This window comes from Aquarana catesbeiana, linkage group LG13 (assembly GCF_042186555.1).
Source record: "Aquarana catesbeiana isolate 2022-GZ linkage group LG13, ASM4218655v1, whole genome shotgun sequence".
Classification (NCBI taxonomy): domain Eukaryota; kingdom Metazoa; phylum Chordata; class Amphibia; order Anura; family Ranidae; genus Aquarana; species Aquarana catesbeiana.
Window position 1 is genome coordinate 29,253,057 of NC_133336.1, and position 25,489 is coordinate 29,278,545.

At 45.3% G+C, this 25,489-nt stretch overlaps 1 protein-coding gene across 1 annotated transcript in view; it reads right to left on the reverse strand.

The window, feature by feature from the left end:
* The window catches only part of TRAF3 (TNF receptor associated factor 3), a 158,448-nt gene extending 135,926 nt beyond the window's left edge, over positions 1-22,522 (reverse strand). Inside the window, exon 1 of the mRNA XM_073609352.1 lies at positions 22,218-22,522. The gene's annotated coding sequence lies outside the window, so the exon portion shown is untranslated. The remainder of the gene's footprint in view (positions 1-22,217) is intronic.
* Between the last annotated feature and the right edge of the window lie 2,967 nt (positions 22,523-25,489).

Below are 25,489 nucleotides of genomic sequence, written 5' to 3' on the forward strand. Positions count from 1 at the left end.
AACAAGCACGCTTTACTGCAAATAAAGACTGATTTTTCTGATGTGGGTTTAGTAACACTAAGTACAACTAATAGCAAATAGATAGAGTGGGGAGGGGTTTAAAGTAGGTTTTTATTGCTGTCAGTGCCCCCACCCCCCCTTTTAGGGAGATTCACCCTCTTTATTTGTCCTGTGTATCATTTTCACCTAAAAGTGGAAGAAAAGCCCAAAATTGGGGTTGTCCCCCAAAACAGGAATAGAGGGGGAATCTTCTAATAGGGACACTAGTTCTGGTGACAACCAGGAATTCCATCACTTTGGAGGGATTTCCTCTCACTTCCTGTTTTGGCTATGGGACAGGAAGTGAAGGGAAATTTCCCCAATGGGACAATATTGGCAAAAAAAAAAAAAAAAATCTGACAGGGGTTATAACCCTCCCTTACTCTATCCAAAATGAAAACATTTTGTAAAAATAATGTAAACAGACAGATCCCCGTTCTGACAGGGAAGTAGAGAGAGATCTGCTGTTCCTAATGATCAGGAACAGCGATCTCTCTGTACTCCCAGTCAGTCCCCTCCCCCCACAGTTAGAAACATCTCCCTAGGACACGCTTAACCCCTTGATTGCCCCCTAGTGTTTAACCCCCTTCCCTCCCTGCCAGTGTCATTTATACAGTAACAGTGGCTATTTTTAGCTCTGATGACTATAAAAGTGTCCCATCTGTGCCGCAATATCGCAGTCCCGCTAAAAATCGCTGATTCCCACCATTACTAGTAAAATAAAAATAATAATAATAATAATGCCACAAATATATCCAGTAGTCTATTTAGGTTTTGTGCTGCCCTAGACCTGACTAAACTTGTGCGCCCCCTAATTTAAATATGACCCACCCCTTCCTGTCGCTGCCACACCCCTTGCTGTTTAAGACCCGCCCTGAATTTTTCGAGAGGGGACACTAGTTCTGAGGGCCCGGGGGGGGGGGGGGGGGGGAGGTAATGGATTCCCTTAATTTGCATAGATTTCCTCTCACTTCCTGTTTGGCTATGGGGCAGGAAGTGAAGGGAAATCTCTGCAATGGGACAGGGTTGGTAAAAAATAAACTGACAGGGGCTATAACCCTCCCTTATTCTATCCAAAATGAAAAAAAAAAAAGTGTTGCCTATAGTTCTACTTTAAGCACAAATTTGTGATAATTTTATGGAGAGGACTAAGAAGATATAACCATGCCAATGGTGCAGCAGAAAACATATAGCACAGTGAGGAAGGTTTGTAGTCCAGGATGTCAGGACAGCCAAAATTAGAAACGGCGCCCCCCCCCCCCCCACGGTTGCGGAATGTTGGCCACCCACATACCGGAAGTAGCTCAGTGTAGCGCAAGCCAGCGGGGACTCTTTCCGTGCTGCCCCCCTTGCAAAGAGCTGCCCTAGGCCTGGGCCTTGTCGGCCTAGGCCAGGATACAGCGTTGAATATATCCCCTATTTTGTAGACGCTAGCCAATCAATATACGCTTATTGGGATTTTTTTTTTTTTTTTTACCAAAAATATGTAGAAGAATACACATTGGCCTAAACTGATGAAGAACTTTTTTTTGGGGGGGGGGGAATATTTATTATATTATTATATTTGTTATAGCAAAAGGTAAAAAATATTGGGGGGGGGGGAGGGGTTTTAAATTGTCTGCCTTTTTTTTTGCTTATAGCGCAAAAAAATAAAAACCGCAGAGGTGATCAAATACCACCAAAAGAAAGCTCTATTTGTGGGAAAAGAAGGACCTCAGTTTTGTTTGGGTATAGCATCGCACGACTGCGCAATTGTCAGTTAAAGCAACCCAGCGCCGTATCGGAAAAAAAATGGCTTGGTCATTAAGGGGGTAAATTCTTAGTGGTTAAACAGCAGTGCAGAAAGGCTCCTCTTTGATCGTTCACCTAATAAATATAATTAGAACCCGGCGTTCCGTTTCAAAGCCTCATCACATGGGATGCCGGTGGAAAGATCAGGTTTGGTTGACTGACTTCGTAAATAGAAATCATGTGAGAATCTGTAAAAAGTGAAAATATTTTTAAAAGCGAGTGTCAGGGAGAGTTCGGGAAAGCCCCGTCTATATATGTTTAAGCCGGACGATTTTAGAGACAACTGACGCCATACTGTGACAGGCGACGCCGCCAATGTCACCAACAAAAAGAAGGCATTTCTATTTTCAGGGAGAAGTCAGGAGGGATACTTACAGACATCCCCAGATCCATTACAGGATTACACTCCAACTAGAACCTAAAAATGGGACATTAGGCTGCAACTAATCTGTCTTCATGGACACAATCCGCTAATTGCCAACTTTTTTTTTTTGTTAGGCCATAAAATACGCCTGGCGTAAAATTAGCGGCATTTTTTCGCACCCAAGATGCTGCAGGTGGGGCATACAACTGGCCATAGAAGTGAACAGCTGTACACCCCTGTACTCATTTAAATGGCAACGCACATGTTTACCTTGCGAATTTGCGTAGAACGTTTTCTCCAGTCGCAAAACGTTTGCATTTGTCGCGCCCGCATGCGCGGGTGAACGCCAGTGTACAGAAGTACACTAGCGCAGGAACATACAGCCATTCATGTCTATGACTGGATGTACTTTGTCCCTCCTGTGGCACTTTGGGTGCGGGAAACCGCTGGGAATTTTTTACACCAGGGTGTATTTTATGTCTACAAACATCTGTGCGCATGTAGCGTGCAATTCCACTTTTGCAGCCAAACTGGGATAAACACCTTCATTTCTGTTTGTGTGCACATCTTGTTTACAGTTGATAATGGGATCTGCCAGCACAGTATAGGCAGGGTTTATTTTTCATGGCAAACATACAGGAGCTCCCCAACCCCCAACCATTTGCCAACCAGGCAGTTCTGACAATTCTCTCTCATACAGGAAGTCCCCGAGTTACGATCATCCGACTTGCGAACGACTCCTACTTACGAACGGGACGGCGGGCACATTCGACGGAACATCGGAAAACGACATATCTGCCGTTCTGCCCATGCTGTTCTGACTTACGAACATATTCGACTTAAGAACAAACCTACAGTCCCTAGCCCGTTCGCAACTCGGGGACTGCCTTTATATGTCAAAATCTGTGTTTTTTTTGCTCGATAATTACTTAGAACTCCCAAACATTTATACATATATTTTTTAGCAAAGACCCTAGCGAATAAAATGGCAGTTGTTACAATTTTTTATGTCACACAGTATTTACACAGCAATTTTTAAAATGCGTTTTTTCGGGGGGGAAAAAAAAAACAAACACTTTCATGAATTAAAAAAAAAAACAAAAAACATAATATATACCCCAATTTTTTTTGTATAATATAAAAGATGATGTTACGCCAAGTAAATGCAATAAAATTGCGTACACTTGTGAAATGGCGACAAACTACGGTAATTAAAAATCTCCATAGGCGACAATTCTTTTTTTTTCCAGGCTACCTGTGTTTAGGGTTACAGAGGAGGTCTTGGGCTAGAGTTATTTCTCTCGCTCTAACATTTGGGGCGATACCTCACATGTGTGGTTTGAATGCCGTTTACATATGCAGGTGCGACCTATGTATGCGTTCGCTTCTGCTTGCAAGCACGAGGGGATGAGGGCACTTTAAATTTTTTTTTTTTTTTTTTTATTGTTTATTTTTTATTTTTATACTTTCCCTTTATTTATTTTTTATCACTTTTATTCCTATTGCAGGCCAGGGAATGTAAACATCCCTTGTAATAGGAATAGGGCAGGACAGGTCCTCTTTACGGAGAGATCTGGGGTCTATAAGTCCCCACATCTCACCTCTATGCTGGAAAGCCTGAAACAAATCAAATGAAACAAAAAAAAAATAACAAACAATCTCAGGCTTTACAAAAGAAAAAGTCAGTGTTTACATCCGCCGGCATCGGAGGTGACGTCATGGCGTCGCTTCCGGCCTCCGTCTGGTCCACGGCCAGCTCTATGGTAAACCTTTGCTGCTGGCGGTTTCATTCTTCGGCTCCCCCAATTGCACGGGAGAGACCGGAGACGCACTGGAATGTGGTAGAGGGGTTGGGGGTGGGGTGGGGGGGTGTATCTAAATTGGTGTATAAAAAGTAAAAAAAAAAAAACTTTTAATTGAACAACAGGTTTAAAATCGACTGGTCTAGACACTTCACGTCCTGATCTTCATTATCATCATCATCATCATCATTCCTACAATATACATATACTGCAGGGATACATGACATTATTCAAATAAATTGCATATCCACAAAGTCAATCCAACGCGTTTCAACTTATATAAAGTCTTCATCAGGGGATAAGGAAGTGGAAGCAATCAAAGACATAGACGTGACTGGATATCCAGACCGACAGGTAATGGCTCAGCGGTGCAGACCACACGGGTCTCAGCCCAACCCAGACCTCAAGCCCCACAGAAGATCAATGGCTATCAAGCAGAAGGCAACAGAGGCGGCTTGCTCGCATTTACTAATGTAAGAATAAGAGGCCACAAAATATATGTATGGAGCTGGATGGTAGATAACCGCAGCAAAAGGAGAACAATCTCCTATAAAGCCATCCAGCATGGTTTGACCCATGGGCCAGTCCACACCAAAACATGGTGCAGGAAAGGTGTGTTCTGTGTGCGTTTCCCGTTTGCCTTTGCGTTTGCCTTTGTGATCTGCATACAGAAGCCAGGGAATTTTTACTGGCACCCCAAGTGCATCTTGCAAACGGTTGAATGGATCTCAAGACTTGGGTGGTCCATTGTATGTTAATGTGCTTTAAAAAAAAAAAACTGTCCTTAAATCTGTCCCCTAGTTGTACATTCCAAGCCAGAGGCGTAACCAGAACCTTCAGGGCTGCAAGAAACCACGAAGGGCCCTTCCCTCCAAGCTTGATGGCAGAACACCAGGACCTGGTCGCAAGTGTGCCCTTTGCAACCCTGGTAGTTATGCCACTGGTGTCAGTAGTTTTTAATATTTGTTACTTTATTTTAATTATTTTACTATTTTATTTTTTACAATTTTTTTTTTCTTAGGAGCCCCATTGGGGGTCTTTGGTGAAATATCAGGGGTTTGAGCAGACGTCTGATGGTCCACCTTTTGAGACAGAGCAAGGAGATTGAGGACACAGCCCTCAATCTCCATCTCTGCAGCCTCAGCTGCACAGAGAGAATGGACAGGAGCAGGGCTGTCTTTAATATTGATTGGACCCAGTGGCGGCTGGTGGATTTTTTGTTCGGGGGGGGGGGGGGGGTGGCAAACAACCCCCCAAGCGACGCTGCACTAACAACCCCCCCCCCCCCCCCCCGCACCTCTGCCGGTTTGTCCGGCACTTACCTGGATAGATAGATCTAGATATATGGGGGTTGTCATCCAGCACGGATGTGGGCAGTGGCTCCAGGCTAGCGGGTGCGGGGTCTAGGCAGCGGCTCCAGGCTAGCTGGTGTGGGCAGTGGTTGCGGGCAGTGGCTCCAGGCTAGTGGGTGTGGGCAGCGGCTCCAGGCTAGCGGGTGCAGGCAGTGGCTCCAGGCTAGCGGGTTTGGGCAGCGGCTGCAGGCTAGCTAGTGCGGGCAGCGGTTGCTGGCAGTGGCTCCAGGCTAGCGGGTGTGGGGTCTAGGCAGCAGCTCCAGGCTAGCTGGTGCGGGCAGCAGTTGCGGGCAGTGGCTCCAGGCTAGCGAGTGTGGGCAGCGGCTCCAGGCTAGCTAGTGCGGGGTCCGGGCAGCGGCTCCAGGCTAGCGGGTGTGGGGTCCTGGCAGCAGCTCCATGGTGGCAGGCTTCCTCCCTGGCTCCAGCAGCTTCCTCCCTTGCTCCACGTCAGGTGTCCAATAGGATCGCCTGACGTTTTGGCCAATCGGGAAACAAGTCTCACACCCGCTTCCTGATTGGCGGGGAGAATATTTAGTTCATTCGCTATTGTCACACAACTGGGTGGAATTAGGACGCAGTGCCCGAGCCCACCATTTTTTGAAGCCTATTAGAGCCTCTGGCTCTAATCATGTGCTTCAAAAAACACCCCTCCATAGGAATTCCTGAAAGGGACCGGGCGCATGGATAGGGAGGGTGGCGGCGGTGTTAGGGGGGGGTGGACGGCGCCCGTGCACTCACAATGCACAGGCGGCCACTGATTGGACCCTGGGCAAACATTTTCACCCCGAATTCACTTATGAACTCTTTTCAAGCAGTGCAGGCTCAAGGAGCAGCTGCTTTTGGACCCCACAACAATGACTGGGGCCGGGGCAGCTCCCCTTTTTGCCCTGCGTTAAATATGGCCCTGTACAGAGCTTCCTGTTCATTCACAAATTAAGTGCACTTTTTTGTGTGTGGTTTTGTTTTATGGTCCACATACTGGTGGTTTTTGCGCAAGCTTAAAAAAAAAAATGTAACGGCCTCGCGGCAACATTTGCACCCATTCCTGGAATGTACCATTAAAACCATAAACAGCTATAATAAAATCCATACATACTGTATATTGTACAGAGTCATTGACAGGGACAGCAAGGTGCCGTCTCTTGTTTTCTGCAAACGTTACAAAGGGAACATTTATGGTCATTTGCAGAACAAACGGCAGAAAATAAATTCCGACCTTTGTCCCATAATAATCCTAGGACCTCAAAGAACCTTTCTTATATAATCGGATGGGACTTCCCACCTTCAGATAACCACTTAAAGGACTGGTAACATATTGCAGATTACCAGTTCTTAGAGGTGGTGGCTGTGGGGGGGGGGGGGGGGGGGGGGGGGGGTTGGGCTCTTTCCCCTTATTTTCACCTGGTAATCCTGACAGTAGCACACTTCCTGCCCTAGGGTGACAACGCTCAATCACTGTACTGTATCTATGGAGAGTGTTGTCACATGCATTTATACCCTCCTTCCCAGAACACAGACAAATGTGGCATGGAACGCGGAAAGAGGTGTGCGGCAAAGGGAAAGGGGGTGACAGAGAAAGAGGGGGTTGACAGAGCGCAAGAGAGGGGGTGACAGAGAGAGAGAGAGAGAGAGGGGTGAGAAAGACAGAGGGGTGACAGAGAGGGGTGATGGGGGGTGAGAGGGAGGTGACAGAGAGAGAGAGGGGGTGAGAGGGAGAGAGGGGTGATGGCGGGGTGAGAAGGAAAGGGGGTGAAAGAGAGAGAGGGGTGATGAGGGGGGGGGAGAGAGAGAGGGGGGAGACAGGGAGAGGGGGTGGCAGAGAGAGAGGGTGTGAGAGAGAAGTGATGGGGAGTGAGAGAGAGAGAGGGGTGAGAGGGAGAGAGTGGTGATGGCGGGGTGAGAAGGAAAGTGGGTGAGAGAGAGAGAGGGGTGATGGGGGATGAGAGAGAGAGGGGTGACAGAGAGAGAGAGGGGGTGAGAGGGATAGAGGGGTGATGAGGGGGGTGAGAAGGAGAGGGGGTGAGAGAGGGGGGTGACAGAGAGAGAGGGGGTGAGAGGGAGAGAAGGGTGATGATGGGGTGAGAAGGAGAGGGGGTGAGAGAGAGAGGGGTGATGAGGGGGGGAGAGAGAGAGGGGTGATGAGAGGGAGAGGGGGTGACAGAGAGGGAGAGGGGGTGACAGAGAGAGAGAGGGGGTGAGAGGGAGAGAAGGGTGATGGCGGGGTGAGAAGGAAAGGGGATGAGAGAGAGAGGGGTGATGGGGGGGTGAGAGAGAGAGGAGGGAGAGAGGGAGAGGGGGTGACAGAGAGAGAGGGTGTGAGAGAGAAGTGATGGGGAGTGAGAGAGAGAGGGGGTGAGAGGGATAGAGGGGTGATGAGGGGGGTGAGAAGGAGAGGGGGTGAGAGAGGGGGGTGATAGAGAGAGAGAGAGGGGGTGAGAGGGAGAGAAGGGTGATGATGGGGTGAGAAGGAGAGGGGGTGAGAGAGAGAGGGAGAGAGAGGGGGAGATAGAGAGGGGTGATGAGGGGGGGAGAGGGGTGAGAGAGGGAGAGGGGGTGACAGAGAGAGAGGGGGGATGAGAGGGAGAGAAGGGTGATGGCGGGGCGAGAAGGAAAAGGGGGGGAGAGAGAGAGGGGTGATGGGGGGGTGAGAGAGAGGAGGGAGAGGGGGTGAGAGAGAGAGAGAGAGAGGGGGTGAGAGGGAGAGAAGGGTGATTGCGTGGTGAGAAGGAAAGGGGGTGAGAGAGAGAGAGAACTGATGGGGGGGTGAGAGAGAGGAGGGGTCAGAGAGAGAGACCCCTAGCCCTGTCTCCAGTCTCTCTAGTGCCCCTATGTCTCAGTGGTGTGTGTAATGCTCAGTAAGGTACTTTGCATGCCAGTAGGATGTCCATGATGGGCAGCAGCTGGCAAGACCCGTTTTCATTCAGGGTGAGGACAGAAGGTGCTCTGTTCCTTCCACCGGATCTATGATGTGACATGGAGTGATCCCTGGCTGCTCGCATTTCCCGCCCATCCTTGTTCTCTGAAACCTCCGGTCAGTCTGTCCTCCGGGCCTGAGAGCAACAAGGAGGTTTATCATGTTGTGGGGATGGTTTTCCTCAGCAGGAACAGGGAAGCTGGTCAGAATTGATGGGAAGATGGATGGAGCCAAATACAGGGCAAGAAAACCTGTTATGCCCCCGTACACACGGTCGGATTTTCCTACAGTAAAATGTGTGATAGGACCTTGTTGGAAATTCTCACCGTGTGTAGGCTCCATCACACATTTTCCATCGGAATTTCCGTCACACAAAATTTGGGATCTGGATCTCAAATTTTCCGACAACAAAATCTGTTGTCGTAAATTCCGATCGTGTGTACACAATTCCGACGCACAAAATTCCACGCATGCTCGGAATCAAGCAGAAGAGCCGCGCTGGCTATTGAACGTCATTTTTCTCGGCTCGTCGTACCTGTTGTACGTCACCGCATTCTTGGCGTTCGGAATTTCCGACCAACTGTGTGTGACCGTGTGTATGCAAGACAAGCTTATGCCAACATCCGTTGGAAAAGCTCCATGGATTTTGTTGTCACAATGTCCAATCAATGCCCGATCGTGTGTACGGGGCATTAGAGTTTGCAAAAGACTTGAGACTGGGGAGGAGGTTCACCTTCCAGCAGGACAACGACCCTAAACATCCAGCCAGAGCTACAATGGAATGGTTTAGCTCAGTGTTCTCCAAACTACGGCCTGGGGGTCGGATGTGGCCCTTTGCTTGCTTTTATCTAGCCCTTGGGGTCCTTGCTGACATAGTTCCTGCCACTGACACCAACAATGGGGCACTGTTGCTCCTACTAACAGGAATGATGGCACACTATTCCTCCCATTGTCACTAATAATGTGGCACTATTACTCCTAATACCAATCATGAAGCATTGTTTACTGCCTCTGTCGCCAGGACATTTTCTTCTCCCACTGGCCGCAGTGTAGCCCCCTAAAGTTTGAAGGACGGCAAACTGGCCCTTCCTTTAGAAAGTTTGAAGACCCCTGATCTATCACATAAAATCCCAATAAAATATGTTTACATTTTTGGTTGTAACATGACAAAATGTGGAAAATTTCAAGGTGTGTGAATACTTTTTCAAGGCACTGTAGTGTATATGTGAACTCTTATATTGGCCACTCTGCTTAGCCAGTCTTGTGATTTACCCAGCTCTGCCACCTTGATTAGAGGGAAGGGTGACACCACTATTATTTGCTGTAGATGCCATTTCCTCAGAGTCATTTGTCTGCTCATGTGACAATTATTCTTCATAATCACTTTGCTGATTCATCGTGAAGCTGAAATAGGAAATAGCGGAGTCAGCTTCCCGGCTAAAATACACCGCATTTCCCCAAGCGCTCAGTAATCCAATGGCGGACGGTGATATCGGCCCCTTTAGAGTTATCTACACAGCACTATACATTCTGTAATAGGCCCGGCACAGGCTCATACAGCAGATAAGAGAATGAGCTGCTCTGCAAGGATTGCGAGTGCGCGGCTGGAAGAAAACTGGCAGGTAGCCTGGGGCTCCGTGACCTCACAAGGCTCAGAGACAGTAAAAGATGGGTATACATTAGTAGAATTTCATTCAACATTCTTCATTGAAAGAACATTTGTTCGTTTTTCTAACCGTTAGTGGGGTCAAATCTACTTTAATTTTTGACCGCAGTGACGAGAAAATTCGAAGGAGCAGGATGGAAAATTTTTCTCGAATATACAAAGTTCTAATAGTGTATGTGGTTTTTTTTTCGGTGAAATCTTTAACTACTTTTGAACAACATTCGAATGTCCTGGGAATTTTCCAGTGAATTTTCCTTCTACAGCTTAAAGCCGATCTTCGCCTGTATTTCCTATTTATATATGTAAACAATGTATATATATATATATATATATATATATATATATATATATATATATATATATACACACACACACAGTATATTATGTATCTCACAAAAGTGAGTACACCCCTCACATTTTTGTAAATATTTTCTTCTATCTTTTCATGTGACGACACTAAAGAAATGACACTTTGCTACAATGTAAAGTAGTGAGTGTACAGCTTGTATAACAGTGTAAATTTGCTGTCCCCTCAAAATAACTCAACACACAGCCATTAATGTCTAAACCGCTGGCAACAAAAGTGAGTACACCCCTAAGTGAAAATGTCCAAATTGGGCCCAAAGTGTCAATATTTTGTGTGGCCACCATTATTTTCCAGCACTGCCTTAACCCTCTTGGGCATGGAGTTCACCAGAGCTTCACAGGTTGCCACTGGAGTCCTCTTCCACTCCTCCATGATGACATCACAGAGCTGGTGGATGTTAGAGACCTTGCGCTCCTCCACCTTCCGTTTGAGGATGTCCCACAGATGGTCAATAGGGTTTAGGTCTGGAGACATGCTTGGCCAGTCCATCACCTTTACCCTCAGCTTCTTTAGTAAGGCAGTGGTCGTCTTGGAGGTGTGTTTGGGGTTGTTATAATGTTGGAATGCTGCCCTGCGGCCCAGTCTCTGAAGATAGGGGATCAGGCTCTGCTTCAGTACGTCACAATACATGTTGGCATTCATGGTTCCCTCAATGATCTGTAGCTCTCCAGTGCCAGCAGCACTCATACAGCCCCAGACCATGACACTCCACCACCATGCTTGACTGTAGACAAGACACACTTGTCTTTGTACTCCTCACCTGGTGAGATACCAACTGAATCAAATAAGTTTATCTTGGTCTCATCAGACCACAGGATATGGTTCCAGTAATCCATGTCCTTAGTCTGCTTGTCTTCAGCAAACTGTTTGCGGGCTTTCTTGTGCATCATCTTTAGAAGAGTTTTCCTTCTGGGATGACAGCCATGCAGGCCAATTTGATGCAGCGTGTGACGTATGGTCTGAGCACTGACAGGCTGACCCCCCACCCCTTCAACCTCTGCAGTAAAGCTGGCAGCACTCATACGTCTATTTCCCAAAGACAACCTCTGGATATGACGCTGAGCAGATGCAACTCAACTGCTTTGGTCAACCATGGCGAGGCCTGTTCTGAGTGGAACCTGTCCTGTTAAACCGCTGTATGGTCTTGTATGTCCACCGTGCTGCAGCTCAGTTTCAGGGTCTTGGCAATCTTCTTATAGCCTAGGCCATCTTTATGTAGAGCAACAATTCTTTTTTTCAGATACTCAGAGAGTTCTTTGCTATGAGGTGCCACGTTGAACTTCCAGTGACCAGTATGAGAGAGTGAGAGCGATAACACCAAATTTAACACACCTGCTCCCCATTCACACCTGAGACCTTGTAACACTAACGAGTCACATGACACCGGTGAGGGAAAATGGCTAATTGGGCCCAATTTGGACATTTTCACTTAGGGGTGTACTCACTTTTGTTGCCAGCGGTTTAGACATTAATGGCTGTGTGTTGAGTTATTTTGAGGGGACAGCAAATTTACACTGTTATACAAGCTGTACACTCACTACTTTACATTGTAGCAAAGTGTCATTTCTTCAGTGTTGTCACATGAAAAGATAGAAGAAAATATTTACAAAAATGTGAGGGGTGTACTTACTTTTGTGTGATACTGTATATCACACACACACACACAGTGTCAGTAGGGCATAGGCCAATGTTAGTAGGGCAGACTGGTGTCAGTAGGGCAGAGATTGGTGTAGGTGAGGCAGAGACTGGTGTCAGTAGGACAGTGGATGGTGTTAGTATTTTTTATGATTAAAAAAAAAAATTTTGTTATTTAATATTTTTTGGTTTTACATCGGGGGACTTTGGTGAAATATCAAGGGTCTAAACAGATCCCTGATGTCTCACTTTTGAAACATAGAAAGGGACTGAGGACACATTCTCTACTCCCTTTCTCTGCAGCCTCAGCTGCAGTGGACAGCGAATGAATAGGACGTGCTCTGTGCTGAGCGGCTTTCTGTTCATTCACAAACGAAAGCATAGTAAACACAGTTTACTATGTGTCAGTTATGAATGAACACAGTGAGTGATCATTTACCGGCCCCTTCCCACACAGCAGCCACCAGGAAAGAAAAGGAGGGAAACTATCAGTTCTGCGGGGGGGAAGGGGAGGAGACGGGGGGGGCGCAGCAGGAGGAATCTGCACCAAATGGGTAGATTAGGCACACCTGGAACACCCTGTGCGCCTGCCTATGGCTATTCATGTAGCGGAGGGGAAGAGGAGTGGATTGGAGGGAATTCTTTTCAGAGGGCAAAATTCCGCTTTAAAGTGGTTGTAAACCCTCACATATACTCAGTGAAGTCACTAGCCTCAGGTGATACACAGAGATGAAACAAATTCCCCTACATCATGTTTATCTGCAGTCTTCTCTTCTCTACATCCGTTCAAAGTCCAGAATTTATAAATGTTGTCTGAGCTATCAGAAAGCAGGAGGTAAAGTTACATTCCACGGAGCTCAGAGAGAGCTGATTGGAGGGAAGGGACACGCCTCCCTCCACACAGCACACAGGAACAGAGCTGAGGCTGTCAATAAGCTGGAGGCCCCTCCCCTGTCACCTTTTTATTTTTTTTTTTAGTTGGTGTCAGGAAAACTTGTCAGGAGTAACTCATGCTGATAACAGAGGAATGAGGTACCAGGCAGAAATGGCACTTAGTGCTCTGAACGGAGACAAGTACACACTATAGAGGGATATGCTTTGCTCATATTTCATGTCTGAGGTTTACAACCACTTTAAGGGATAGTTTACACTTGTGGTCTAAGGCCGGGTTCACACTACCCTGTTTCCCCGAAAATAAGACCTAGTGTGATTGTCGGTGATGGCTGCAATATAAGCCCTACCCCCCAAATAAGCCCTACCCTGTTTCCCCCGAAAATATGACCTACAAGGACTTTAACTAGCGCTTATTTGAGGGGGTAGGGCTTACATTGCATCCATCACCGACAATCACGCTAGGTCTTATTTTCGGGGAAACAGGGGTAGCTGTGGCCTCAGCCCACAGCAGGGGGTCCGGTGCGTCCCTGACCTAGGAGGAATGGGACTACCAGACATTAAAAATTAAAATTATGCAGCGATATTAGACCAAATTCAATTTTGGTTTACCTCTCCTAATCATAAATTAGGGTTAGATATTGAAAAAGAAACCACTACAGGCCATGATCTATTCGCCCTTTCTACGGCAAAACACGTAATACCCAAAAAAGTAATGATACCAAACCTCCTTTCTATTAAATCGACTAATAGCATGGAAACATCTAAAACCAAAAAGGGAAAATTTGTACACTAAAATAGCCTTCAAGAATAATAGATTATTGTAAAATACGTCAATCAGCAAAAGAGTTAACCAAACAAGGCTACCAAAGATATAAATGCCGACCATCACACTTCAAGAACATAGCGGAAGGGAAATTCTTAACAGATGGTACCTGACACCTTATAGATTATCAAAAATATACCCTTTCCACCTCCCCAATCTGCTGGAGATGTGATGCAGCATACACACACGAGCGGACTTTTCGACCGTGTGTGGGCTTCATCGGACCTGCAGCGGACCTTTTCGGACGAAAATCTGACGGACTTTAGATTTGGAACATGCTTCAAATCATTCCGACGGACTCGAGTCCGGTCGAAAAATCCGCTCGTCTGTATGCTAGTCCGACGGACAAAAACCGACGCTAGGGCAGCTATTGGCTACTGGCTATCAACTTCCTTTTTTTAGTCCGGTCGTACGTCATCACGTACAAATCCGTCGGACTTTGGCGTGATCGTGTGTAGGCAAGTCCGGTCATTAGAAAGTCCGATGTAACTCAGTCAAAAGTCCATTGGACCTTTGTTGTCGAAAAGCCCGACCGTGTGTAAGCGGCATAAGGAACTAGTAGGAAACCTTCACCACACTCTTTGGGCATGCAAGAACCTATCAAGTCTTTGGAACTCTGTTTCGTCTTTTATTGCAGATATCACAGGCAGGGCTGTCTTTAAGGCAGGGCAAAAGGGGCAGCTGCCCCAGGCCCAGTCATTGTTGTGGGGCCCAAAGCAGCTGCCCTATGAGCCTATACTGCCTAAAAAGTGGATTTGGGGGGGCTGGGCAAGAAAAATGTTTGCCCAGGGTCCAATCAATATTAAAGATGGCCCTGACAGAACCGACACCTGCAACGGCATTATTAGGATTAAATCTAGATGTATAGATTGTTCTAAAAAAAATAGTAACACATATCCTTTTGGGAGGTGGACGTACTGACGTCATCGCGCTTCTCAGTGACAGGTGTTTCGCTTGCTGGCCGGCCGTTTTTATATGTGTTTTTATCCTCACAATGTAAGTGTACTACATTTATTTTAATAAATCGCATTGTGGTACAGTCTACACCAGTGATTCTCAACCAGGGTTCCGTGGAACCCTAGAGTTCCCTCCAGAGGTTGCTAGGGGGTTCCTTCAGCATTGGCAAATTTCCGCCTCTCAGATAAGTTCCCACTGCCACCATTGATCTGTTTAGTTATCTGTAAGGAGGTAATTCTTCCCAATGACCACAAGTGTAAGGACCATTCCTCTCACTAACCATCACAGTAATGTATCTTGAGTTGTAGAGTTCAAATTTTTAGCAGGGGTTCCTCAAGACCGGAGAACTATTTCAAGGGTTCCTCTGTGTTAAAAAGGTTGAGAAAGGCTGGTCTACACTATGGAGTTCTCTCCTTTATCTTTTGGGCAATACTTATGCCCCGTACACACGGTCGGATTTTCCGATGGAAAATGTCCGATCGGAGCGTGTTGTCGGAAATTCCGACCGTGTGTGGGCTCCATCGGACATTTTCCATCGGATTTTCCGACACACAAAGTTGGAGAGCAGGAGATAAAATTTTCCGACAACAAAATCCGTTGTCGGAAATTCCGATCGTGTGTACACAAATCCGACGGACAAAGTGCCACGCATGCTCAGAATAAATAAAGAGATGAAAGCTATTGGCCACTGCCCCGTTTATAGTCCCGACGTACATGTTTTACGTCACCGCGTTTAAAACGATCGGATTTTCCGACAACTTTGTGTGACCGTGTGTATGCAAGACAAGTTTGAGCCAACATCCGTCGGAAAAAATCCTAGAATTTTGTTGTCGGAATGTCCGAACAAAGTCCGACCGTGTGTACGGGGCATTATACTAAACCCTGGTGGCTCCCTTTTAGCTTGCCTTCTGGTAAGCCCATATCTATGTGGTGGTGGTGCACTGTCGTCAAGAGGTCTTGTGGTCAGCACTCACATATGTGCATTTTTGGATTGTGTCTCCAGTCACATTCAACTGTTTACTTCAGACACATCATATTGTTTTTTTGGACTTATTCAATTTATATATTTATACATTTATTAGCGCTGCTACATTGTTTTACGAATTGATGTTAGCATTCAAAACATTTTCTATCATTAATTTAAAAAAAAAAATGGCAAGCATGGATAAACAACCCCGAGAGCCTCTAAATACCTAAAGAATAAGAGTTATATGATACACCAAGATAATGAATATCATAAAGACCCTTCTTCTTCTTCTCATCCCTAATATATTAAGTACTTGCTAACCAGAACCCGCTTAGGTCCCATTCACACCTGAACGTAGCGTTTTCAGGCAGAAAGGCGCGCGATTTTGCCGTGATTTTTGATGCGTTTTTGCCGCGTTTTTGTACAGGTCAAAAGGTCACCAATGTAAAAAGCAGAAAAACGCCTGTAATCTGCCTAAAAAAAAAGTTCCAGAACTTGTTTGAGCTTCAGGCGTTTTGGAGCTTCTAGCTTCAGGCGTTTTGGAGTGGAGATATGAAATATCTCCATAGAGAATATTTGATTTTTTTTCCCCCTCCAGCGTTTTGAAGCTTCAGGCTTCAAGCTACAAGACGCTCAGACGTGAATGGGGCCTTACAGTTTGATCCCACTTGGGGTCGGCGGTAGTAGGTTATCGAATTTCAGATAGTGTACGTTACCATTATAACTTCTTATTATTCATTTCTTAATACTTACATATTGATCTATGCAACATGATAAGCAATTCCCCCTGAAAGAAAAATACCAGGGCTTTTTTTCCAGGGGGAACTTGGTGGAACTCAGTTCCACCACCTCTGGCTCAGACCGTTTTCAGGGGTGCCTGCTCACCACAATCACTTGTAAACTCAGAAGTCTGGCTTCTGTGTTTACAAGTGACAGCTCTGCACTCTGTGTGTAATGCAATCCTGGTATTTAATGCCCCTTTAAGACCCTCCTACTGTTTTCGTGAAATTTGACTGAACACACCCACTATTTGATGTGATTTGGAGGGTGTGTGTAGGGGGAGGGGTTTTGTGGGGCCGTGGTTAAGTTCCAGCACCTATTGTTTCAGAAAAAAAGGTATTGCCCTGAGCAATACCAAATAATTGTAATCATTTTTGTTGGGAATTATTCTGTCAAAAACCTAATAAAAATGTTAAAGCGGGGGTCCACCCACACCGCCAAAAAAAATATTAAAAGCCAGCAGCTACAAATACTGCAGCTGCTAACTTTTAATACATGGCCACTTACCTGTCCCAGGGTCCAGCGATGTCGGCAGGCGACGCAGAGAACCCGCTCGGTTCTCGGCAGCTGCCGCCGCCATCCTCGGTGAGGGAATCAGGAAGTGAAGCGTTGCGGCTTCACTTCCCGGTTCCCTACTGCGCATGCGCGAGTCGCGCTGCGCGTCCCAAGTGGTCCCCGCTCTCTCCTGGGAGCTGTGTGTTTCCCAGGAGACAGCGCGGTGGGGACGGGAAGGGGCGTAGACTCCCATGGGAGTCTATGCCGGAAGTGGGTGCAAATACCTGTCTTAGACAGGTATCTGCACCCCCCTCCCCCCTGAAAGGTGCCAAATGTGACACCGGAGGGGGGGAGGGTTCCGAAAAGCGGAAGTTCCATTTTTGCGTGGAACTCCGCTTTAAGTTTAAAAAAAAAAAAAAAAGAGGGTGTGTGAGGACCTGGATCACCCGCTGGTGGCACTGTGGTTCCCTGGGCGGAGGGTTAGGCCTCATACACACAGACGTTTTAACAGCAGTTTTTTTGAGCTTTTTTTGCTGCTTAAAGCGGGAGTCCGGCGACCAATCTTATTTTTTTAAGGTCATTGAGACACTTTGCTAACCCCAAAATAATACTCACAGTTTGGTTATTATATTTCCGCCTCTGTCTGTTTTCGTACTGAAGAATAACTTTAAAAATGTGATGCTGGCTGTTTCCATCTTGCTTGTGGGCATGTGAAGCCCACAAGCATTGATTTTCAGGATGCGGTGAATACTGTTCATTCACAGCTTGTTCACGCGCATGATCATTGTTTCCGCACTGAATCTTGGGAAGCCTGACACTAAGCTCCCAGGAGACAGTGCGGCGCCGGGGAAAGGCAATAAACACGCCTACTCCCATGGAAGGAGAGACAGGAAGTGCCACAATAGAGTACAATATAAAGGTAATTACAGCGATAAAAAATGTTTTCGTGCGGCATTTGAACATCTAACTGAAGGGGGTAAGATTAAGTCAAAAATTTGAGTGGCACCCCGCTTTAAGAACGCCACTCCATGTTATTCAACGGGCTCATACACACCATGGCGTTTTTGAGCTGTAACAGGCATGGTCGTTTTTAAGCTCCACAAAAAAAAAACAAGGACCAGCGCGTTCTGAGGCTCCAGCGCCAGAGCTGTTTTGACGCCGAAAAAAGCTCAAAAACGAGCATTAGCGCTATACCGACGTTTTTTAGCGTCAGCATTTTTAAACTGTAAAAATGTTTATGTGGGTAATTTGGGAGTGGAAAATAGCAGAGGGATGTTTTTAAAAAAAAAAAAATGTGCCTTAGCGCTAACGACGTTAAACGCGCATTGACGCCAAATCAAAACGCTAATAAAATTGCTTCTTTTTTTCCAGGCGTTGTTACTAGCTTTACAGCCTGTTTTTTAAAACATCCGTGTGTATGAGGCCTTATTATTAATAATATTATAATACAGGATTTATATAGCGCCGACAGTTTGCGCAGCGCTTTACAACATTAGGGCAGACAGTACAATTACAATACAATTTGATACAGGAGGAATCAGAGGACCCTGCTTACTAGAGCTTACAATCTAGGAGGGAGGGTCAAGTTATACGAAGGGTAATAACTGTGGGGGATGAGCTGATGAAGAAAATAAAAGCACAGTTGTTAGATGGAGGCAGGATAGGCTTCTCCGAAGAGAAAGGTTTCCAGGGATCGCCTAAAAGTAGATAGCTTTGCAGATAGTCTGACAGATTGGGGTAGGGTATTCCAGAGGATGGGAGAGGCTCGGGAGAAGTCCTGGAGACGGATATGGGAGGAGGCGATGAGGGAGCTAGAGGGGGTCTTGGGAGGAACGGAGAGGGCGATTAGGTTGGTATTTTGAGACTAGGCTAGTGATGTAGCTGGGGGCAGAGTTGTGGATGGCTTTGTGACTTATTGTTAGTATTTTGAATTTAATTTGTTGGGCGTGTGGAAGCCAATGGAGGGATTGGCAGAGAGGGGTAGCAGACGCTGAGCGGTTTGTAAGGTGGATGAGTCTGGCTGCAGCATTCATGATGGACTGAAGGGGGGATAGTCTATTTAAAGGTAAGTCCAATGAGGAGGGAGTTGCAGTAGTCGAGGTGAGAGATAACCAGGGAGTGAATCAGGAGCTTTGCGGTTTCATTGGTTAGGAAGGGGCGTAGTTGTGTAATTTATAATTTTAATTTCAGTGTCCATCAGCAGGCGTCTTCCAGCAGCTAGTAGTTTTTAGTTATAAGTCTCCACCTAATGTTGGCTGCTGGGAAGGTATTTAGTCCCTTCTCTGACATTATATTTCAAATCAGTGCTTTGCTTTGCTTTGCTAGTCAGATACTGTTTGCCATTTATCCTGCTCCTGATCTACTCTTGCATCCTGTACCCTGGACGCAGCTGCCTTATATCTGCTGCCCTTGTTCCTGACCCCAATCCTGGTCCCCCCCCCCTCCATAGGTGGGCGCAGCCTATTGCATTAGGGCGTGCACCCCAAAGCTCTAACACACTTGTGCGTGTATATATATATATATATATATATATATATATAATATATATGGCAGTAGGACAATGGACAGCATCGGTAGAGCAGTGGACGATGTCAATAGGGCAGAGGTTGGTTCAGTAGTTTCTTTTTTTATTACATTTTTACAATTGAATTATTTTTCATAATATTTTTATACAATCATTTTTATTATTGTTTGTTACAATCTTTTTAGGGGCCCCATTGGAGGCTTTGGTGAAGTATCAGGGGTCTAAACAGGCCCCTGATGTTTCACTTTTGAGACAAAGAAAGGGACTGGGCACAGAGATTCCCCAGTCCATTTCTCTGCAGCCAAGCAGCAGGGGGAATCTGCCCAGCACAGGGTGATTAGGGTGTGCCCAGGCACACCTGGCACACCCTGTGCGCACGCCTATGCCCCCCTCCTTGTATCTCCGGTATTCCCTATGACCTGTGTTCCTAATTTTGTATATATCGGTATTATACAGTGGTCAGGTTGTTAGATATTTTGCTCACTTGTACCAGGTTTCTTTAAAAAAAAAAATGTTTTAAAAAAAAAAATATATATATATATATATATATATATATATATATATATATATATATATATATATATGTTCAATGGATAGTTTGTAATGATATATGTCCATGGGGCGACCATATTTGCTCATTACATATGCAGGCTCTGCTTCCAGCTTTGCAGCACTATACAAAAATTGTGCTTTCCTGCTCCATCTCGCAATGCAAGTCTATCAGTCTCAACAGCTGTAAAGCAGAATGAGGGAGTAACTGCAATAAAGCATATAGCACCATCTAGTGGTCAATCTATAAATCTCTATATTTAATTCAATAACAAGAAAATATAAAAATATAACTATGTAAAATTTAAAAGTCACATAAAAAATTAGTTAAAAAGTTAAACATGCAATAATAACACAGATACTTGCTGAAAAGACACTATGCGTTCGCCTAAAGCTGACTGGTGCGTGCCATATGCACCTCCTGTTCCTGAAGAACTACAAGTGCCAGATGCTGGCAAGGCATGCTGAGGCTTTTCATCCCTAAACAGCTAGCAGTCGGTTGTACCTGTATGCAATGAAATATGTAATTCACCCAGATTATGCATCAGAATACAGAGCGCTGCCAGTTTGGCTTCCACCATCACAGGAGTGACCCCTAGCTGTCACCAGGCAAACTGCACCACCCTATTACATTCTAAAACCGTTTTATTATTTCACACCAACAGACATGATTCCACATAGTACGTCCTTCTCCTGGATATCTAATCAGCACACTAATGACTTGCTTGGAAAAAGTAATTTCAATCAACTAATTAAATTCAATTTATGTATGACAAATTCATATCATATCAAAGAAAATAAATATATTGTTGAATTTTATTTTTTTTTAAAATGTTACAGAGAGGAAGAACAAAATGAGATCCTTATTTTTTTTTTTTTTTTTGAATGAATGAATCACAGCTAGCTAATGGATGCACCATTTAACACAAATCACTGCATTTATAGTCAGTTTCTATGGACCAAAACATTCTCTTTAGACCCACCAAAAAAACATAAATAAAAATAATTAATTAGCAAAGGAGTTTATACAAATAGAAAAAATCTAAAAAAAAAAAAAAATCACCAAATCTACTGCAGCTAGAATTAGGATGTTTTTGTAGCCCTAAGACACATCCTGTATATGTAATGATGGAATGCATGGAAGTCTTATCATCAACGGGGGGGGGGGGGGATGAATATTGGTGGGTCTGGTGTGTATACATTCCAGATGTATTATAATGAAACCTCTTTTTTTTTATTTTACTGTCTATATAATTCACATAATGAATTGTTTCCTCTCTTTTTTTTTCTGGATGACACAGCATCCGGATTCTGCAACAACGCTCACATACCATGCTGAAATATGACCAATTGTAGAATCATCTTACTCTGAGGTTACATAGCCGACACTCTTCACTTCTGGCTAAATTGTATGTACGCTAATCTGAACACTTTTTCTCTGGCACATTTTTTGAAATGAATAATAATTTAATCGTCCAATATATATATATATATATATATATATATATATATATATATATATATATAAATTTATTTTTTCTTATATACACATACACTGCAGTCAAATTTTGAAGGTGAGATATGTCAGTAAAATTGTACTTCACTTAATAAATAAATATAAATATATATAAAAAAAACACACACAGTGACGTCAGAAAAAAAAAATGATATATATATATATATATATATATAAATATATATATATATATATATATATATATATATATATATATATATATATATATATAAAACACACACACACACATAGTGAAGTCAGTGACTTAAAAATTGTTAGACATATACATATATATGTATATATGTGTATATATATATATGTATATGTCTATCACACACTCTTTCCAAGGGTGAATTTACAGCACTCGTGAGCCACCCTAGTTGCCAATCCACTCCGGCCAAAACTGCCCTCTTGCCTATGCCAACCACCAGCCTCACCAAGCCCCGCGGAGGTGAACCTGTGAACCTGGCACACACTGTACTAATCTCACTGCAGCCCCATAGCCAAGGGGGGGCAGTGCCAGAATGGCTCTCTGCATCCATTGGTGCCAACATGGGCACTGCCAACTGCAGCAAAAAAAAAAAAAAAAAAAAAAGGGAAAAAGCCAGACTCAGCAGTGCACACTACAGGCAAAACCAGTTAGGAATATAAGTAGGCAAAGATGAAATGGGAAGACCATGCAAAGCAGTTGATTTTCCTCTGGTGCCACCCATCTGCCATTCACACACGCATCGGGGAGGTCAACGGGATGTGTGTGCCCCGCTGCACAAGTGCACACCTACCTTTTTCTCACTTTGCTAAATTCAGTGCTGGCACTTAGCCTTAGAGGTCCTGGCTCCATTGTCAGGAGAGGTAAAAAAAGGAGAAAAAGAAATAAGAATAGAAATCAATGCAAATTAAATGTCTAGGTGAAGGCAGCGGTGATTGCAATCTTGCTGGCACATTGCTCTGTGATCCGGCTGATCAGGCAGGTGTAAGTAGCAGCAGCCACATACTAGTTGCTCAGCAGAAGGTACCATGTCATCTGCAGGCTGCATGGAGGAAGGAGCTGACCGCAGTGCTGAGGTCACAGCAGCCACATCTGCAGCAGATGCATGCCCTATAGCAGCCAGCATAGCACCCATACATAGCCCTGCTGGGCTGAGGAAGGGGAGGAAGGGGTGGAGTGCCACAGCTGCACAGGGGTATTGATTGCTTAAATGAATTTCCTCAAAGGATGCTGAGCAGCGTACAAGCAGGGCTCCCCCCCCTTTTTTCAGACAACAATGGTGGAATCCAGGAGGAAAAAAAAAAAAGAAAAAAAGACAGGAGGCTATAATTCTGCAAAGCATCCTCTGTGTGTGCTGGGAAAGCGGTTTGAAATATGTAGTTACAATGTAACACTAGCAGACGCAGCAGGTCGGGTAAGGACAGCATGGAATATACATTTTGAAACGTGTTTTTATTATTTTTTCCTATATTTTTTTTTTTCTAGCTGCAAAAATACTTTTCTCATCAATCTAACTCTCATTCTTAAAAGCTGAACTTCGGGAGAAATTAAAGAAAACTACCCTTGGGCCTCCTTGACACAGGCAGCTGGGGGGGGGGGGGGGGGCAGTAAAAATAAGCTGCATTTTCTTCCAGCCCCCCGACTGTTCACCTAAAGCAGGGGTCTCTAAACTGCGGCCCTTTGCATGCCATTATCTGGCCCTTGGGGTACTATTCTTCTCACTGATACCAGATACTATTCTGCCAACTGACACTAACAATGGGGCACCATTTCTCCCCATGACACCAACAACAGGGCACTATTCCTCACAATGCAATGACACCAACAATGGGTCACCATTTTTCCCAATTACACCAATGATGGGGCACTATTCCTCCCAATGACACCAACAATAGGGCACCATTTTTCCCAATTACACCAATGATGGGGCACTATTCCTCCCAATGACACCAACAATAGGGCACCATTTTTCCCAATTACACCAATGATGGGGCACTATTCCTCCCAATTACACCAACTATGGGGTTCCATTTATCCCACTGACACCAGCAATGGGGCACCATTTCTCCCACTGACACCCACAATGGGGCACCATTTCTCCCACTGACACCCACAATGGGGCACCATTTCTCCCAATGACACCAACAATGGGGAACAATTTCTCCCAATGACACCAACAATGGGGCACCATTTCTCCCAATGACACAAACAATGGGCCCCATTTCTCCCACTGACATCCACAATGGGGCACCGTTTCTTCCAATGACACCAATAGGGCACCATTTTGTCAGAAACCATGAAATCAGGCTGAGTCAGAAGTACAGTTAAATCACACTTGTTTAATATTAAAAGTAAAAAGAACGAACGTAGTCAAAACATAGCCAATGTTTAGTAACCGGAACGGATTGTCAGAAAAGCCAGAAGTCATGGATCAATGTAGTGGAACAGCAAGTAGGATCTGGAGCCAGAAGGGATGATAGCAAAGCAAGTCTTGAACAAGATCACAGGAGATAGTTTCTTGTGATGTTGACCAAGGCGAAGGCAGAGCTCCTTTGGACTGGACGGCTTAAGTAGGCAGGACGGACAAGCAGGATATCATCAACAGGTGAGTAACTGTGGAGAGATAGAAGTTGGCAATTAGCCAACAGCTGAGTGGCCAGCTCAGAGAAGGAAGGGCTGAGCCCAGCCCTGACACATTTCTACCACTGGCACCAACAATGGGGCACCATTTCTCCCAATGACACCAACAATGAGGCACTATTTCTCCCAATGACACCAAGGATGGGGCACTGTTCCTCCCCCAAAACCAAATGTGGTGATGTTTACTCCCAATGATGCCAGAAAAAATTCCACTCCCGTTGAACACAATCCGGCCCCCTAAAGTCTGAAGGACAATAAAATGGCCCTTTGTTTAGAAAGTTTGGAGACCCCTGACCTAAAGGCTGTGGCTTGTTCATATGCCTTGGCTGCAGCAAATTGAACGCAGCATGTTGAGTTGAAGTGGGTTTACTTACATTTTTCCTGGCCCCTCCAGCAGGCGGCACTTCAGGTGGTGGGCGGGCTTCCTCATCCTCACCTACAATGCAGGGCTGCTGGTTCTACGTTGTCCCTAATGACATCAGAGTGCGACTTACGGATGGCGTGCCGGAGAGAAGCAGCTTGCACAGAGAGGAGGAGCCTGGGGAAGCATAGAATAAGGTAGGTAAAACTGCTTTTTTGATACCCTAGGCCAGTGATGGCGAACCTTGGCAGCCCAGATGTTTTGGAACTACATTTCCCATGCTGCTCATGTACTCTGCAGTGCAGTTGAACATCATGGGGAATGTAATTCCAAAACACCTGGGGTGCCAAGGTTTGCCATCATTGCCCTGGTACAAAAATTAGGCATTTAACTCTTAAAGTCGGGGGAGTGCCCCACTGCATGGTTGTGTTTTATTGTCCACAGAGATCACCTTTGATTAAAAGCCCACTTAAAGCCCATCTCTGGAAAGAACAAAAATGCTACCTTGCAGTTGAGCTGTCCCTGCCCTTCAAGAGTTTTTTTGCATTTTTTAGGTCTAGGGGGCACAAAAAGCACTTTTACTTGATCTGTTGGCGCTCCTCTACTCCCCTGCATTTGGGCAGTGAGCAGTCCTAGGGCCTTCCCATGTCCAGTATAGGGCTATTCTCTCTATATACACTATATCGTCAAAAGTATTTGACGCCTGCATGCGTCATGCACAAGAACTTTAATGGCATCCCCAGTCTTAGTCCGTAGGGTTCAATATTGAGTTGGCTCACCCTTTGCAGCTATAACAGCTTCAACTCTTCTGGGAAGGCCGTCCACAAGGTTTAGGAGTGTGTCTATGGGAATGTTTGACCATTCTTCCAGAAAGCGCATTTGTGAGGTCAGGCACTGATGTGGAGGAGAAGTCCTGGCTCGCAGTCTCCGCACTAATTCATCCCAAAGCTGTTGCATCAGGTTGAGGTCAGGATTCGGTGCAGGCCAGTCAAGTTCCTCCACCCCAAACTGGCTCACTGGCGCCCTGCATGTAGATTAGGAGCCGGGTGCATGGATTAGGGGGG